Source organism: Oncorhynchus gorbuscha, linkage group LG16 (genome assembly GCF_021184085.1).
Source record: "Oncorhynchus gorbuscha isolate QuinsamMale2020 ecotype Even-year linkage group LG16, OgorEven_v1.0, whole genome shotgun sequence".
Lineage (NCBI taxonomy): Eukaryota > Metazoa > Chordata > Actinopteri > Salmoniformes > Salmonidae > Oncorhynchus > Oncorhynchus gorbuscha.
Window position 1 is genome coordinate 32,246,846 of NC_060188.1, and position 19,103 is coordinate 32,265,948.

A 19,103-nucleotide genomic window follows, 5' to 3' on the forward strand; every position below is an offset into this window, starting at 1 on the left:
GTTTTTGTAATAACTTCTCTACTGTGGTCGCTCCCTTGACAGATATGCTGAAAGCTAAGGCTGTTTACGTTTGGTCTACTCGTTGTCAACACGCTTTTGAAGATTCAAAGAGGTTGCTTACCTCAACTCCAGTGCTGGCTGCTCCTCGCATGGATTTGTCATTTACCTTGCAGGTGGATGCTAGTCATGTGGGGGCAGGTGCAGTTTTGCTGCAAGCAGATGTGTCTGGGATTGAGAAGCCTGTTAGTTTCTTTTCTAAAAAGTTTAACGATTATCAGTTGAACTATTCGGTTATTGAAAAGGAAGCGCTAGCACTCATTTGGGCGCTACAACACTTCGAAGTGTATGTCGGGTCGGGGGTAGTACCTATTGTGGTCTACACCGACCATAACCCCCTCACTTTTTTGAGGTCCATGATGTGTCCAAACCAGAGGATAATGCGATGGTGTTTATTTTTACAATCATTCCATCTCGATGTGAGGCACATCCGGGGGACTGAAAACGTGATTGCTGATGCGCTCTCTCGTGCGCCCTGTTCCTAATGTTTACGTGACTAACCATTGTTTCGTATTGTCATGTTCTCTCTGTCCTGTCTGCTCCCTCCTGGTCTTGTTTTCTTTCCTCTTAAATGTTGCTTCCTGTGCGAAGGTTGCTGAGGTCTGGGGAGGAGGTTGGCTGGGGCAAATTGTAAGTGTGAACACGTAAACCCTCATCAATTTGGGGCACAGAGGCCTGTGTCAATTTGGGGCGCAGAGGCCTGTGTCAATTTGGGGCGCAGAGGCCTGTGTCAATTTGGGACGCAGAGGCCTGTGTCAATTTGGGACGCAGAGGCCTGTGTCAATTTGGGACGCAGAGGCCTGTGTCAATTTGGGACGCAGAGGCCTGTGTCAATTTGGGACGCAGAGGCCTGTGTCAATTTGGGACGCAGAGGCCTGTGTCAATTTGGGACGCAGAGGCCTGTGTCAATTTGGGACGCAGAGGCCTGTGTCAATTTGGGACGCGGGAGGCTGGTATGTTGTTCCGGGGTCCTTGTTGGTCCCCGGTTTTATGGGGGGGAATGTGACGACCCTCCCACTCTGTCTGCCGTATTCTGTCTTTGTTCTTGTTTCCTTATTAGGATGCCGGTGGGCGGAGTTGAGAGGGTCGTCAGCTACATGGGAAACACCTGGGCCAGGTGTCTCCCAGGATAAATAGACCTCTTCAACATTCATGGAGGAGACTCTCTCCATGCAGACACCTGTTGTAGATTGTGGTGTGGTTCTTGGTGGCCTTTTGTTTGTGTGCTTTGGCACCTTTCAACACCCTGCATTATCACATTCATGCATGCAAAACACTCACTTACACTACGGACTACTGATTACACACACCATTGGATATTTTCCTTAGTTGCTTTAGTTAATAAATATATCTTTTGTTACTCCTTATCTCCACGTTGTCTCCCTTTGTTACGGGCTTTGAGCCGGTTCGTGACAGTAAACTTCCGGCTGTAAGTATTCAGACCCTTTGCTATGTGACTCGAAATTGAGCTCAGGTGCATCCTGGTTCCATTGATCATTCTTGATGTTTCTACAAATTGATTGAGTCCGCCTGTGGTAAGTTCAATTGATTGGATGTGATTTGGAAAGACACACACGTCCAGGTAAGGTCCCACAGTTGACAGTGTACTAGTTTGCCAAAAGGCACCTAAAGGACTCTCAGACCATGAAATACAAGATTCTTTGGTCTGATGAAACAAGATTGAACTCAAGCATCACGTCAAGAGGAAACCAGGCACTGCTCATCACCTGGCCAATACCAACCCTATGGTGAAGCGTGGTGGCAGCATCACGCTGTGGGGATGTTTTTCAGCATCAGGAACTGGGAGACTAGTCAGGGTCGAGAGAACAGAGCAAAATACAGAGAGATCCTTGATGAAATCCTGCTCCAGAGTACTTAGGACCTTGGAAGGTGAACCTTCGCAACAGTCTGACAGGACAACAACCCTAAGCATACATCCAAGACAACGAAGTAGTGTTTTCAGGAAAAGTCTCTTAATGTCCTTGAGTACCCCAGCCAGAGCCCGGACTTGAATCAGATCGAACATCTCTGAAGAGAACTGAAAATATATGTTCAGTGACGCTCCCCTTCCAACCTGGGAGAACTTGAGAGGATCTGCAGAGAAGAATGGGAGAAACTCCACAAATACAGGTGTGCCAAGCTTGTAGTGTCATAGCCATGAAGGCACGAGGCTGTAATCGGTGCCAAATGTGCTTCAACAACGTACTGAGTAAAGGGTCTGAATACTTATATAAATGTGATATTTCCGTTTTCTATTTTGAATACATTTGCAAACATTTCTAAGAACCTGATTTTACTTCATCATTATGGGGTAATGTGTGTAGATTGATGAGGGATAAAAACAATTGAATACATTTTAGAATAAGGTTATAATGTTACAAAATGTGGAAAAGGTGAAGGGGTCTGAATACTTTCCGAATGCACTGAATATACATATATGCACTTCGCTAGTTGTCTGGGGCTGAATATTTTTTACATTTAATAATAGGTCACCCTTTTTCTTTTAGGCTTTTATCAAAACAATTCAGCAAACGGAAATACACAATGGACAAAAACTGTTCCAGTTTCTCCTCATCGTTCAGCCACATACAGTAATGCCAGGGTATATTTGGTGGACTTTCTGGAATAAGGGCAAGCGTATCTTGGTAGAAAGGGCAATAAAGGATCAAATAAATATTATTCTCTATCTCTTCGAAGTCACAATAGTTAGGCTTTTTTCTTCCATTTCACCCACCTGTTTAAATACGCAGAGGCAATATCCCTGATCTTACATGTGCACATAGGGATCTCTTGCTTTTAGGAAGGTTGTACATAATATATCTCTCACACACGAATTCACCCTTAATCTAACAGAAGGTTCAAAATTTGGGTTGATGCTTAATCTCCTCCACCCATTTATTTTCATATTGCGTCGTCAGTTGTTTTTTTTAATAGTCTCCAAAAATAGAAGTCCGCAAAAATGGAAGAGGCAAATGGAAGGGGGAGAAGGTAAGGAACTTGTCTGTCAAAATTGGTTGAAAGAAAATAGTGATAAATAAAAAGTATACCAGTTTCATTTAAGGACCAATGGTTTGTCAACTAATTCCCAAAATGACAACCGGATTCAAAACCTTTTCAATTTAAATTATTATATACAATTCTTACATCCAATCGAATGTTATATAAATTATATGGGGGATACAACCATCCCAGTTCCACAGATTTTGCTGCGAAGAGGCAGAATCATTAGATCAACTTTTTTTTGTGGTACTGCCCATATCTAGCTTGTTTTTGGTTGCAGATTCAGGAATGGATGAAGAATTACAACATTTACCTGGAGCTAACTCTGCAAATAGCACTGCTGGGTGTTTTGAAATGACCTACTCAAATCGATCAATAGTATAATAATACTCTTAGCAAAACAATGTTATCTCCAATCTGTAGGAACTACAAGAGTAGAAGGGTTCAGGATTTTGTGAGATATCACCACAAAACTGGAGTGTGTTCAGAGATAGATTGGCGGGGTTGAGGGGAGCTAAAGGGTGGGACAAACAATAAATACAAATTAAGATAACTCATGTAAAATATACTGTGTCTGTAAAATGTATATAGTATGTATAAACTGGAATTAGAAGCGAATGTATTGTTGTCTATTAGTTTACTCCAATTAGGGGAGGGATGATAGGGTTAGGGGAAAATAATCAAGGAAAAGACAGTATATGACAAATACACAGTACCAGTCGAAGGTTTGGACACACCTACTCATTTCAGAGTTTTTCTTTATTTGTACTATTTTCTACCTTGTAGAAAAATAGTGAAGACATCAAAATTATATAAAAACACATATGGAATCATGTAGCAACCAAAACCATGTTAAACAAATAAAAAATATATTTGACATTTGAGACTTTTCAAAGTAGCCACCCTTTGCCTTGATGTCAGCTTTGCACACTCTTGGCATTCTCTCAACCAGCTTTGAGGTAGTCACTTGGAATGCATTTCAAATAACAGGTGTGCCTTGTTAAAAGTTATTTTGTGGAATTTCTTTCCTTCTTAATGCGTTTGAGCCAATCAGTTGTGTTGTGACAAGGTAGGGGAGGTATACAGAATATGGCCCTGTTTGGTAAAAGACCAAGTCCATATTATGGTAATAACAGCGCAAATAAGCAAAGAGAAATGACAGTCTGTCAATCCGGAAAATGTGAAGAACTTGGAAAGTTTCTTCAAGTGCAGTTGCAAAAACCATTAAGCGTTATGATGAAACTGGCTGTCATGAGAACCGGCACAGAAAAGGTCAACCCAGAGTTACCTCTGCTAAAGAGGATAAGTTCATTAGAGTTACCAGCTTCAGAAATGGCAGCCCAAATAAATGCTTCAGAGTTCAAGTAACAGACACATCTCAACATGAAATGTTCAGAGGAGACCGCGTAAAACAGGCCTTCATGGTCAAATTGCTACAAAGAAACCACTACTAAAGTACTCCAATAAGAAGAAAAGACTTGCTGGGACCAAGAAACACGAGCAATGGACATTAGACCGTTGGAAATCTGTCCTTTGGTCTGAGTCCAAATTTGCGATTTTTGGTTCCAACTCCTGTGTCTTTGTGAGATGCAGAGTAGGTGAACGGATGATCTCTGCATTTGTGGTTCCAACCATGAAGCATAGAGGAGGATGTTTGATAAGGTGGGGGTGCTTTGCTGGTGACACTCAGTGATTTATTTAGAATTCATGGCACACTTAACCAGCATGGCTACCACAGCATACTTCAGCGATACACCATCCCATCTGGTTTGCGCTTAGTGGGACTATCATTTATTTTTTCAACAGGACAATGACCCAAAGCACACCTTCAAGCTGTGTAAGGACTATTTGACCTGGCCTCCACAATCCCCCGACCTCAACCCAATTGAGATAGTTTGGGATGAGTTGGACCGCAGAGTGAAGGAAAAGCAGCCAATAAGTGCTCAGCATGTGTGGGAACTCCTTCAAGACTGTTCGAATAGCATTCCTCACAAAGCTGGTTGAGAGAATGCCAACAATGTGCAAAGCTGTCATCAAGGTGAAGGGTGGCTACTTTGAAGAATCTAAAATATATTTTGATTTAACACTTTTTTGGTTACTATATGTGTCACACCCTGATCTGCTTCACCTGTCTTGTGCTTGTCTCCACCCCCCAACAGGTGTCTCCCATTTGTTCCTGTTATTCCCTGTGTATTTATACCGGTGTCTTCTGTCTGTCTGTTGCCAGTTCATCTTGTCTTGTCAAGTCAACCAGCGTGTTTTTCCGTGCTCATGTTTTCCTCGTCTGTTTTTCTACTTCTCCGGGTTCTGACCCTTTCTCTGCCCGGAGACTGAACCTGCCTGCCTGACCATTCAGTCTGCCCTGACCTCGAGCCTGCCTGCCGCCCCATACCTTTTGGACTCTCACCTGGTTTATGAACTTTTGCCTGTCCTCGACCTCTCTTGCTTGCCCCTTGTTTTTCAATAAATATCAGAGACCCGAACCATCTGCCTCCGGTGTCTGTATCTGGGTCTCGCCCTGTGTCGTTATAACATGATTCCATATGAGTTATTTCATAGTTTTGATGTCTTCACTATTATTTTACATCGTAGAAAATACTCAATACCCTTGAATGAATAGGTGTGTCCAAACTTTTGACTGGTTCTGTATATTTACCCAAAAGTATATGGGGGATTGAAAATTATGCAAACAATTAGATTGTGGCTTCTATCAATGTATCTGCAATATTAAAGCTGATCTACCTCCTAAAAATGTATATATTAAAAGAGCATCTGTCTTGCTTAAATTGTTTTCAAACAAATGGTCAATGTCAGACTGCTGGCAAAGTTCAGACTTTGATGGGTATTCTGGCAATTGGCATATCCCACAGTCTATTCCAAAGTCTCACCGTGCAGGCCTTCCATCTCACCATGTCCCCAGTTATTGCGCAAACTTGTGGGGGGGTATTCTAAAATGCATTTGAAGTTTTTAAAATGTTTTTATTGATCACGAGTCTCCATCTTTTACACCAATTGACAGTACTTAATATAATTTTCCTCAGGTCTTGTTCAGTTTCTGCCATCAAAATAATATAATCAGCATTTCACCATTATATATCTTACTCTAGTATTTAACTTGTCAAATCATTAATAAACATAGCAAACAGGATCGGTGATCAGGAGTCTCCTTGTTTTACACCCGAGGGTGTGGGAAATCAATCTGTACGATATTTAACACACAAACAGGCAGTTGGTGCTTGTTTGTTTCCAATTCCTTCTCACCTTCCTCTCTTCTCTGTCTTGGCAGCATGATCAGGATAACGATGATGACTGCTTCATCTGTAGAAGCCAGGGCAGCTTGATATGCTGTGATGAGTGTCCTCGCTCCTTCCATCAGAGATGTCATCTTCCTAATAAGAGCGTCTGCTAAATGACTTAAATGTAATGTGGATGACACTATGCTGGGGTGAGAACAGAGAACAGAGTGAGATTGATACAAGAGAGGTCTGTTTGTTTTGTGTAGGTAAACTTAGCTGTCAGTTAGTGTGTGTGTGTGTGTGTGTGTGTGTGTGTGTGTGTGTGTGTGTGTGTGTGTGTGTGTGTGTGTGTGTGTGTGTGTGTGTGTGTGTGTGTGTGTGTGTGTGTGTGTGTGTGTGTGTGTGTGTGTGTGTGTGTGTGTGTGTGTGTGTGTGTGTGTGTGTAAATATTTGTATGAACATAAGATTCAACAACTGAGACATAAACTAAACAAGTTCCACAGACATTGGACTAACAGAAATTGAATGTGTCCCTGAACAAAGGGGGGGGGTCTAAATCAAAAGTAACAGTCAGCATCTGGCGTGGCCACCAGCTGTATTAAGTACTGCAGTGCATCTCATCCTCACGGGCTGCACCAGATTTGCCAGTTCTTGCTGTGAGATGTCACCCCACTCCACCAAGGCACCTGCAAGTTCCTGGACATTTCTGGGGGGAATGGCCCTAGCCCTCACTCTCCGATCCCACAGGTCCCAAATGTGCTCAATGGGATTGACATCCGGGCTCATCGCTGGCCATGGCAGAACACTGACATTCCTGTCTTGCAGGAAATCACGGACAGAACGAGCAGTATGTCTGGTGGCATTGTCATGCTGGAGGATCATGTCAGGATGAGCCTGCAGGAAGGGTATCACATGAGGGAGGAGGATTTCTTCCCTGTAATGCCCAGCATTAGATTGCCTGCAATGACAACAAGCTCAGTCCGATGATGCTGTGACACACCGCCCCAGACAATGACGGACCCTCCACCTCCAAATCAATTCCGCTCCAGAGTACAGGCCTCGGTGTAACGCTTAGTCCTTCGACGATAAACGCGAATCTGACCATCACCCCTGGTGAGACAAAAACGCCACTGGTCTGTGAATAGCACTTTTTGCCAGTCCTGTCTGGTCCAGCGACGGTGGGTTTGTGCCCATAGGCGATGTTGTTGCCAGTGATGTCTGGTGAGGACCTGCCTTACAACAGGTCTACAAGCCCTCAGTCCAGCTTCTGTCAGCCTATTGAGGACAGTCTGAGCACTGATGGAGGGATTGTGCGTTCCTGGTGTAACTCGGCAGTTGTTGTTGAGTTGGTTCCGTTTTCCTGTGCTCCGTTTTATTTACTTAATAACAAATAAGGAAAACTCAAAACGTGCACTTATGAATCCTAACAATTTTAATCCAAATAAAGCTGTAGACAGAAGTCAAAGATCAAATATCACACATATAACAGATGTCTCATGAGTTCTGCACCATAGGAAAAGTCCAAGTTGCTTTTATCATGCTTGTAGTTAACCCCCTGTGATGTCACTGCATACGTCATTACCTGCTACTCCTCAGACCAAGCTCATGCATACACAGCTATACAAACTTGCAAGAGATACAATAGTTCCAGTGTTTTCTAAGGCCTCAACAGTAAATGTCCACTCCCACAAGTTGATTTATAGAGGTATGTCTGACTAGCCTCTTATCTCTTCTACTCCCCTGCAGGGCTCTTTGTTTATCTTTGAAATGCTTTCTCACAGACCATTTCTTAATAAGAGGCAGAGACTTAGAAAAGACTGTGGAACAATTCTAAAACCTTACAATGAATATATATTGTTAATCTGTAGTCTAGGACCATATAAACGCAGAGGAGGGGTCCCATACCATAGCCCCTCCCCTTGTATTAATACAACATAAGCATAATCAATTATTATAATACATCAAACATTTGGTGCAGCCCCTATCATGACCTCAATTTGACCCATCAGTTGCCCTCCTGTACCTGTCCCGCAGGTGTGATGTTTGGATGTACCGGTCCTGTGCAGGTGTTGTTACACATGGTCTGCCACTGCGAGGACGATCAGCTGTCCGTCCTGTCTCCCTGTAGCTCTGTATTAGGCGTCTCACAGTACGGACATTGCAATTTATTGCCCTGGTCACATCTGCAGTCCTCATGCCTCCTTGCAGCAGGCCTAAGGCACGTTCATGCAGATGAGCAGGGACCCTGGCCACTTTTAATTTGGTGTAATTCAGAGTCAGTAGAAAGGCCTCTTTAGTGTCCTTAGTTTTCATAACTGTGACCTTAATTGCCTACCATCTGTAAGCTGTTAGTGTCTTAACGACTGTTCCACAGGTGCATGTTCATTCATTGTTGATGGTTAATTGAACAAGCATGGGAAACGATGTTTAAACCCTTTACAATGAAGATCTGTGAAGTTATTTGTATTTTTACAGATGATCTTGGAAAGATAGGGTCCTGAAAAAGGGATTTTATTTTTTTTGCTGAGTTTATCTCCGTCTGTATGTTTCATTGCCAGGTGAGAAACTACACCAGTGTGATAAAGATCCCTATATGGCTGGACATGGTTGTGGAGAAGCTGCAGCAGAATCTCTACCAGTCAGTGCAACACTTTGTGTATGATGTGTTGCTTATCTTCACCAACTGTGCCACATTTAACAGGGTAAGACTGCACTACTGCGGTATCCAATGTGAAGACTTGGGGCAACATTTTTTAAAACAAATCTTGGAATTGTGGTAATGCATGAATAACACTTTAACAATGCGTCTTTTTTAAATCCATAACAAATATGAATTAGGCTAAATGAGTTGTGTTTTATGCATTACTAGTTTATTATGTTTTCTATACAAATGTGTCTGTCTTTTTTCTGAAGGATAATGCAGAGTACTGTGTGATGGGCGAAAGATTGAAGGATCTATTTGAGAGAGAGTTCAAGAGTACATTCAGCATCCAACTCCAGCATCCAACTGCATCCAACAGCCAGTAGAGCCTTCATCAAGTCTGTACTGTCATCTCACTATGAGACAACAGGGAATATTCACCATGCAATGGTCTTTCTATACAGCCTTCATACAGACATGTACACCAAGTTGTACAGATCTTATTTACCATGCATGTACATTGTTATCCATCTAGTTCTTTCATGAATTTCTTTCATTTGTTCTAAATCAAATCAAACTCCAATCAAATCCAATTTTATTTGTCACATACACATGGTTAGCGGATGTTATTGCGAGTGTAGCGAAATGCTTGTGCTTCTAGTTCCGACAATGCTGTAATAACCAACGAGTAATCTAACCTAACAATTCCACAACAACTACCTTATACACACAAGTGTAAAGGGATGAACAATATGTTCATAAAGATACATGAATGAGTGATGGTACAGAACGGCATAGGCAAGATGCAGTAGATGGTATAGGGTACAGTATATACATATGAGATGAGTAATGTAGGGTATATAAACATGATATTAAGTGGCATTGTTTAAAGTGGCTAGTGATACATGTATAACATTAAGATGGCGAGATGCAGTAGATGGTATAGGGTACAGTATATACATATGAGATACGTAATGTAGGGTATATAAATATGATATTATGTGGCATTGTTTAAAGTGGCTAGTGATACATTTTACATCCATTTCCCCATTATTAAAGTGAATGGAGTTGAGTCACTATGTTGTCAGCAGCCACTCAATGTTAGTGGCTGCAAGCAGTCAAAATGGGTGTGTGATGATAATTGAAATAGAATGATGGTGATAACATTGCATTTCACACAGTAAATGTTGCTTTCCTAACTTCTCGTGCAAGAGCCTTAGAAGTCCTTACCTTCCATTCTTCTTACTTCTGGTTAGGCCTTACTAGATGTATGTCCAGGGATTCATGAATGGGACTTGAGTCAGATTCGAGTCACAGATATGATGACATGCAACTCGACCTTGACTTTAACACCAATGACTCGTGACTTGACTTGGACTTGGACTTGAATTATGACTCGACCTGACTTGATTCCCTCCCCAAGCCCAAATATGAAAAAATGATGCTGTTAAAAAAAAGTGTGCAGCGCATCAACTCTTCATTTAACGAATTACAGTTTGAATCGGACAGCAGCCAATCAACTGAGAAAAAGTTGTGCGTGGCAGTGCAGAGGAACGTCAGTGGGTGAATTCAGATGGAGCCCTTGGAAAGATGATACCCAAATTATTATTTTCGGATATAAAGACAACTCTGTATCAAGAAAAAACGGATTCGAACTTGCAAAACAAGCAGGAAGAAAGTTACAGACGGAAGCGCAACAATTTCAAACTTTGTTTGACATTTAAAGCTGCACAAAGAATAGTAAGTCGTGGCAAAGATAGCCGACAGCTATATATTTTATTACTTTACTGGTGTAGCATGTAGGCAACGTAATGTTAAATCAATGAGCATCCACACAGTCAGTCAGTGCGGGAACGTGATCATTGGAACCAAGATTGAGCTCCAACTGGCAAGGCAGTTGGTAGCCTAAATCCTGCCTGATGTTACTGCTGTTCCTAAAACCAATGACATACGTTAGCCTACTGTAATCACACAGAGAGAGTGTGTGTGTGTGTGTTAAGGTTGGGCGATTGTGTACAAGCCTACATTGGTGGGTCATTCAGGTGGGTCAGAAGTTTACATGCACTAAGTTGACTATGCCTTTAAACAGCTTCGAAAATTCCAGAAAATGATGTCATGGCTTTAGAAGCTTCTGATAGGCTAATTGACATCATTTGAGTCAATTGGAGGTGTACCTGTGGATGAATGTCAAGGCCTACCTTCAAACTCAACTTCTCTTTGCTTGACATCATAGGAAAATCAAAAGAAATCAGCCAAAACCTCAGAAAAAAAATATTGACCTCCACAAGTCTGGTTCATCCTTGGGATCAATTTCCAAATGCCTGAAGGTACCACGTTCATCTGTACAAACAATAGTACACAAGTATAAACACCATGGGACCACGCAGCCATCATACCTCTCAGGAAGGAGATGCGTTCTGTGTCCTAGAGTTGAACGTACTTTGGTGCGAAAAGTGCAAATCAATCCCAGAACAACAGCAAAGAACCGTGTGAAGATGCTGGAGGAAACAGGTATAAAAGTATCTTCATTCACAGTAGAAACGAGTCCTATATCGACATAAACTGAAAGGCCTCTCAGCAAGGAAGAAGCCACTGCTCCAAAACCTCCATAAAAAAGCCAGACTACGGTTTGCAACTGCACATGGGGACAAAGATCGTACATTTTGCAGAAATATCCTCTGGTCTGATGAAATAAAAATAGAACTGTTCGGCCGTAATGACCATCGTTATGTTTGGAGGAAAAATGGGGAGGCTTGCAAGCCGAAGAACACCATCCCAACCGTGAAGCACGGGGGTGGCAGAATCATGTTGTGGGGGTGCTTTGCTGCAGGAGGGACTGGTGCACTTCACAAAATAGATGGAATCATGAGGTAGGAAAATTATGTGGATATAGTGAAACAGCATTTCAAGACCTCAGTCGGGAAGTTAAAGCTTTGTCCAAATGAACAATGACCCCAAGCATACTTCCAAAGTTGTGCCAAAATGGCATAAGGACAACAAAGTCAAGGTATTGGAGTGGCTATCACAAAGCCCTGACGTCAATCCTATAGAACATTTGTGGGCAGAACTGAAAAAGCGTGTGCGAGCAAGTAGGCCTACTAACCTTACTCAGTTACACTAGCTCTGTCAGGAGGAATGGGCCAAAATTCACCCAATTTATTGGGGGAAGTTTGTGGAAGGCTACCTGAAACATTTGACCCAAGTTAAACAATTTAAAGACAATGCTACCAAATACTAATTGATTGTATGTAAACTTCTGACCCACTGGGAATGCGATGAAAGAAATAAAAGCTGAAATAAATCATTCTCTCTACTATTATTCTGACATTTCACATTCTTAAAATAAAGTGGCAATCCTAACTGATTTAAGACAGGGAATTTTTCTAGGATTAAGTGTCAAGAATTGTGAAAAACTGAGTTTAAATGTATTTGGCTAAGGTGTATGTAAACTTCCAACTTCAACTGTATTTCAATTGAAATATAATGTTTATTTGGAAAGTAATAAATATATAGATATTTTTGAAAGCATTCTTCATTACATTTACATTTACATTTAAGTCATTTAGCAGACGCTCTTATCCAGAGCGACTTACAAAATGATTTGCGTAAATGTAATATACTATTAATCTTGTTAAAAATATGAAATGGTATTACATTTGGTGAAGAGCACATTATGACTTGTTTAGGACTCGAAACTGAAAGTTTCTGTCTTGAGATTTGACTTGATAATTGAATGTCTTGACTTAACTCGAACTTGCCTGTCTTGACTTGGGACTTTAGTGCTAAGACTTGAGACTTATTTGTGACTTGTAAAACAATGACTGGTCTCACCTCTGCAACATACTGTAGGTCTACTTGTTTGACTGTTTAGCCTACCACAGTGGTCACCAACCAATCGATCGACTGGTTGATCTTCAACGAACGATAAAGGCTTGCACTCTTTTAAAAAAATCATGTTGAGCTGTTGCCTGTCGGTGCACTCGTTTCTAAAGTCCTGTGCACCGGGTACGCAAAGTGTTCCCATGAGACAAACTGCCCAATCGGATAGCTCAAATCACTGTGTCTAAAGAGCTTCCAAGACCCTGGCCACAGCCAAGTTTAATAGGCTACTAACCTACGTAAGATTTAATCACTTTTAAAACCATGACCACAGAGATACTGTCAACGAATACAGCAAAGAGCTGCGGTTTTTATGAGTGAGTTCATGTTTAAGTTGATATTCAGCACTGTCACTGTTTTTATTCAACACTATTACAGCTGCAAAGAATGTGTAGCCAAGTATTGATAGCCTGTATTTTATTATTATTAGCAGCTCCTCATGTCGATTTTAATAAGGAATATTTAACTTTCTCTGGTAGTAGGAACAACATGAATTTGTGCATGAGGCAGATGTGGTGCGACTCGAGTTTCGCCATCAGGTGGAAGACGGTGTCCCCTCTCTCTGGTCAGTCTCACCGGAGGAAAGGAAGGAAGGAGAGTGCAAAGACCGTGAGAAGCGGTTGGGAAAAATCATTTTGAATGGTCATCCAACTCGGAAACTCTGGCATCTTTCTAGAGCTCCGATTTTTCGACCTGGAAATCACTGATGTTGCGATTTGACCTCGTTGATCATCCGATGCAGGTACCATCAGTTCAATAAAATAAAAAAGCAAATTATTTAAATTCATGGCTCCACAGTGCCAAACAAGTGCTAAACCAACTGATATATGTTGTTATCAAATATAATATGGTCTGATTAACAATATTAGCAAGCAAATCATATAGCCAATATGCTGTGATAATGTACTGCCCAAACATAATTCCTACAAAACTGCTTGTGTGAGGTTAATCAAAGGACAAATCCACAGACTAAGGACATCCATATCAAGTCCCCAATGACATGTTGTAAATAAAGACTGGTTTGTCATAGCGCAAGCTGCGATGGCCGAGTGGTTAAGGCGTTGGACTTGAAATCCAATCTGATTATGTACATTTTACTAAACCTTCTACTGAAGAGCCTATTTGAAGTGTTTGTCAAGGAAAAAATATTCTGAGCACTTGAATCAAAGGACAAGTCCATGCATTAAGCACATTATCCATCATGTCACCTAGGATATGTTAAAAAGGAAAATTGCTGTAAGAAGGGCTCAAACCTGTGCGGGGAGACCCCATTGAAAGTCAGGTCCAACGTCTAAAGAACTCGGCAATTGCAGCTGTTGGAATGCAAATAAAGGGATTGGGATTTGGAAACAGACATCATTGGTGAAAAATGGTAAACTTGATAGCACAACATTTTGCTCTTATTGTGCCAAGTTACCTCGGTCCTTTCCAAAGCTGTGAAGGTTGGAAGTTTAATGTGCAAGTCAAAAAACTATGTGCAGAGAAAGTACAAGTGGACTATTCACTGAGAATAAAATTTTAAAAAGAGCAGAGAGACCCCATGGGGTTTCAAGTCTGAGGACATACCCACCTGGCTCTCAGAATTTCCATAATAAATCTAATACAAACAACAGTATCTGTACTGAAGATACTATTTGAACTGTTTGCTAATGCAGATATACTCTGAGCAACTGAATCAAAGAACAAGTCCATGCATTAAGCACACATTATCAATATCAAGTCTCCAATGACATGTTGCAAATAAAGAATGGTTTGTCAAAGCGCTGTGAGCAGGTTTCGAACCTGCGCGGGGAGACCCCATTGGATTTCAAGTCCAACGCAATTTACAACTCTGCAGCTTGCTATGTTAAAAACCAGCCGGTTATGTGATTCTGTACATTTTACTTCTGTAAAGACTAGACTTTCCACTGAAGAGCCTATTTGAACTGTTTGTCAAGGAAAAAATATTCTGAGCACTTGAATCAAAGGACAAGTCCGTGTATTTAGCACTCATTATCCATATCAAGTCTCCAATGACATGTTGCAAATAAAGACTGGTTTGTCAAAGCGCTGTGAGCAGGGTTCGAATCTGCGCGGGGAGACCCCATTGGATTTCAAGTCCAACGCCTTAACCACTCTGCCATCGCAGCTTGCTATGTTAAACACCAGGCCTTAACCAGTCGGCTATCTGATTCTGTACATTTTACTTCAGTAAAGACAAGACTTTCGACTGAAGAGCCTATTTGAACTGTTTGTCAAGGAAAAAATATTCTGAGCACTTGAATCAAAGGACAAGTCCATGCATTAAGCACACATAATCCATATCAAGTCTCCAATGACATGTTGCAAATAAAGACTGGTTTGTTAAAGCGCTGTAAGCAGGGTTCGAACCTGCGCGGGGAGACCCCATTGGATTTCAAGTCCAATTTACAACTCTGCAGCTTGCTATGTTAAAAACCAGCCGGTTATGTGATTCTGTACATTTTACTTCTGTAAAGACTAGAATTTCTACTGAAGAGCCTATTTGAACTGTTGGTAAATTAATTTTATTCTGACCACCTGAATCAAAGGACAGGTCCAGACATTATCCATATCAAGTCTCCAATGACATGTTGCAAATAAAGACTGGTTTGTCAAAGCGCTGTGAGCAGGTTTCAAACCTGCGCGGGGAGACCCCATTGGATTTCAAGTCCAACGCCTTAACCACTCGGCCATCACAGCTTGTTACGTTAAACACCAGGCCTTAACCAGTCGGCTATCTGATTCTGTACATTTTACTTCAGTAAAGACTAGACTTTCTACTGAAGAGCCTATTTGAACTGTTTGTCAAGGAAAAAATATTCTGAGCACTTGAATCAAAGGACAAGTCCATGTATTTAGCACACATTATCCATAACAAGTCTCCAATGACATGTTGCAAATAAAGACTGGTTTGTCAAAGCGCTGTGAGCAGGGTTCAAATCTGCGCGGGGAGAACCCATTGGATTTCAAGTCCAACGCAATTTACAACTCTGCAGCTTGCTATGTTAAAAACCAGCCGGTTATGTGATTCTGTACATTTTACTTCTGTAAAGACTAGACTTTCTACTGAAGAGCCTATTTGAACTGTTGATCAATGAATTTTATTCTGACCACCTGAATCAAAGGACAAGTCCAGACATTATCCATATCATGTCTCCAATGACATGTTGCAAATAAAGACTGGTTTGTCAAAGCGCTGTGAGCAGGGTTGAAACCTGCACGGGGAGACCCCATTGGAATTCAAGTCCAACGCCTTAACCACTCGGCCATCGCAGCTTGCTATGTTAAAAACCAGGCCTTAACCAGTCTGCTATCTGATTCTGTACATTTTTACTTCTGTAAAGACTAGACTTTCTACTGAAGAGCCTATTTGAACTGTTTGTCAAGGAATTTTATTCTGACCACCTGAATCAAAGGACAAGTCCAGACATTATCCATATCAAGTCTCCAATGACATGATGCAAATAAAGACTGGTTTGTCAAAACGCTGTGAGCAGGGTTCGAAACTGAGACCCACCAGGCTACTTTAAACAGCAGGCCTTAACCAGTCCTGGCTCTCTGAATTTCCATTCTGTACATTTTACTTCTGTAAAGAATAGACTTTCTACTGAAGAGCCTATTTGAACTGTTTGTCACGGAAAAAGATATTCTGATCAACTTGAATCAAAGAACAAGTCCATGCATTAAGCACATTATCAATATCAAGTCTCCAATGACATGTTGCAAAAAAAGACTGGTTTGTCAAAGCGCTGTGAGCAGGGTTCGAAATGTGCAGGGGAGACCCCATTGGATTTCAAGTCCAACGCCTTAACCACTCGGCCATCACAGCTTGCTATGTTAAAACCAGGCCTTAACCAGTCGGCTATCTGATTCTGTACATTTTACTTCTGTAAAGACTAGACTTTCTACTGAAGAGCCTATTTGAACTGTTTGTCAAAAAAATATTCTGACCACTTGAATCAAAGGACAAGTCCAGCATTAAGCATTATCCATATCATGTCACCAATGATATGTTGCAAATAAAGACTGGGTTTGTCAAAGCGCTGTGAGCAGGGTTCGAACCTGCGCGGGGAGACCCCATTGGATTTCAAGTCCAACGCCTTAACCACTCGGCCATCGCAGCTTGCTATGTTAAAAACCAGGCCTTAACCAGTCGGCTATCTGATTCTGTACATTTTTACTTCTGTAAAGAATAGACTTTCTACTGAAGAGCCTATTTGAACTGTTTGTCACGGAAAAAATATTCTGATCACTTGAATCAAAGGACGAGTCCATGCATTAAGCACATTATCCATATCATGTCACCTAGGATATGTTAAAAATGAAAACTTCATTGCCTTAGCGCTGTGAGCGGTGATCGAACCAGCACAGAGAGACCTCATTGGATTTCGAGTCCAACACCTTAACCTCTCGGCCATCACAGCATCTCCTGTTACCTACAGACCCTTAGCCAGTCCACTATCTCGTTCTGTCCATTTTACCTCTAAAGTGACCAGATTATTGCTATTGAAGAGCCTACTTGAAACATTTGTCATGGAAGATCAATTCTGAGCACTTGAATCAAAGGACATGTCCAAGCATTATCCATATCAAGTCCCCAATGACATGTTACAAATAAAGAGTGGATTGTCAAAGCGCTGCTCGCAGGGTTCAAACCTGCACTGGGCAACCCCAATGGATTTTGAGTCCAACGATTTAACCATTCTGCAATCACAGCTTTCTGAGTTACCTCACACAAGGACAAAAGTATCCAAATTCAACTGCCTAGTTGACATTTATTTCAAGCAAAGTTTTTTAAAAAAGCAATTTTCTAAGCAGTTCAATCGTGGGACGAGCACATAAAGTAAGGACCATTTAAATTCAAAGGAGATAGACCCAATTATTAAAGGTCTACTTTATCATCACCCAGTAAGCAGAGTTGAAAACTGTACAGGGAGAATATATTGGACTTCAATTACAATGCTTAAACCACTTAGCCATCACAGCAGTAGGAATCTAAGGAAATTGATGAGAAGAAAGCAGAAGTGGGCTATATGCTTCAAGCAAGTTAAGAACATGGGTGGGGAGACCCCATTGAAATTCAGGTCCAACGTCTAAAGAACTCGGCCATTGCAGCTGTTGGAATGCAAGTAAAGGGATTGGGATTTGGAAACAGACATCATTGGTGAAAAATGGTAAACTTGATGGCACAACATTTTGATCTTATTGCGCCAAGTAAACTCGGTCCTTTCCAAAGCTGTGAAGGTTGGAAGTTTAATGTGCAAGTCAAAAAACTATGTGCAGAGAAAGTACAAGTGGACTATTCACTGAGAATAAGATTTTAAAAAGAGCAGAGAGACCCCATGGGGTTTCAAGTCTGAGGACATTACCCACCTGGCTCTCAGAATTTCCATAATAAATCTAATACAAACAACAGTATCTGTACTGAAGATACTATTTGAACTGTTTGCTAATGCAGATATACTCTGAGCAACTGAATCAAAGAACAAGTCCACGCATTAAGCACACATTATCAATATCAAGTCTCCAATGACATGTTGCAAATAAAGACTGGTTTGTCAAAGCGCTGTGAGCAGGGTTCGAATATGTGCAGGGAGACCCCATTGGATTTCAAGTCCAATGCAATTTACCAGTCGGCAATCGCAGCTTGCTATGTTAAAAACCAGCCAGCTATCTGATTCTGTACATTTTACTTCTGTAAAGACTAGACTTTCTACTGAAGAGCCTGTTTGAACTGTTTGTCAAGGAATTTTATTCTGACCACCTGAATCAAAGTACAAGTCCAGACATTATCCATATCAAGTCTCCAATGACATGTTGCAAATAAAGACTGGTTTGTCAAAGCGCTGTGAGCAGGGTTCGAACCTGCGCGGGAGACCCCATTGGATTTCAAGTCCAACGCCTTAACCACTCTCCATCGCAGCTTGCTATGTTAAAAACCAGGCCTTAACCAGTCGGCTATCTGATTCTGTACATTTTACTTCTGTAAAGACTAGACTTTCTACTGAAGAGCCTATTTGAACTGTTTGACGGAAAAAATATTCTGATCACTTGAATCAAAGGACAAGTCCATGCATTAAGCACATTATCCATATCATGTCACCTAGGATATGTTAAAAATGAAAACTGGTTTGTCAAAGCGCTGTGAGCAGGGTTCGAACCTGCGCGGGAGACCCCATTGGATTTCAAGTCCAACGCCTTAACCACTCTGCCATCACAGCATCTCCTCTTAAACCTACAGACCTTAGCCAGTCCGCTATCTGATTCTGTCCATTTTACTTCTAAAGACC

At 41.4% G+C, this 19,103-nt stretch overlaps 8 non-coding genes across 8 annotated transcripts; all 8 read right to left on the reverse strand.

Moving 5' to 3' along the window:
- Nucleotides 1–14,860: 14,860 nt before the first annotated feature.
- On the reverse strand, nt 14,861–14,942 carry trnas-uga. The gene has a single exon. It is a non-coding gene; the product is annotated as a tRNA-Ser (tRNA).
- A 489-nt stretch (nt 14,943–15,431) lies between these two features.
- trnas-uga lies at nt 15,432–15,513 on the reverse strand. The gene has a single exon. It is a non-coding gene; the product is annotated as a tRNA-Ser (tRNA).
- Nucleotides 15,514–16,007: 494 nt separating this feature from the next.
- trnas-uga lies at nt 16,008–16,089 on the reverse strand. The gene has a single exon. It is a non-coding gene; the product is annotated as a tRNA-Ser (tRNA).
- A 471-nt stretch (nt 16,090–16,560) lies between these two features.
- Nucleotides 16,561–16,642, reverse strand: trnas-uga. The gene has a single exon. It is a non-coding gene; the product is annotated as a tRNA-Ser (tRNA).
- Nucleotides 16,643–16,854: 212 nt separating this feature from the next.
- On the reverse strand, nt 16,855–16,936 carry trnas-uga. Its single transcript has one exon. It is a non-coding gene; the product is annotated as a tRNA-Ser (tRNA).
- Nucleotides 16,937–17,155: 219 nt separating this feature from the next.
- Nucleotides 17,156–17,237, reverse strand: trnas-cga. Its single transcript has one exon. It is a non-coding gene; the product is annotated as a tRNA-Ser (tRNA).
- A 1,420-nt stretch (nt 17,238–18,657) lies between these two features.
- Nucleotides 18,658–18,737, reverse strand: trnas-uga. The gene has a single exon. It is a non-coding gene; the product is annotated as a tRNA-Ser (tRNA).
- A 216-nt stretch (nt 18,738–18,953) lies between these two features.
- Nucleotides 18,954–19,034, reverse strand: trnas-uga. Its single transcript has one exon. It is a non-coding gene; the product is annotated as a tRNA-Ser (tRNA).
- Between the last annotated feature and the right edge of the window lie 69 nt (nt 19,035–19,103).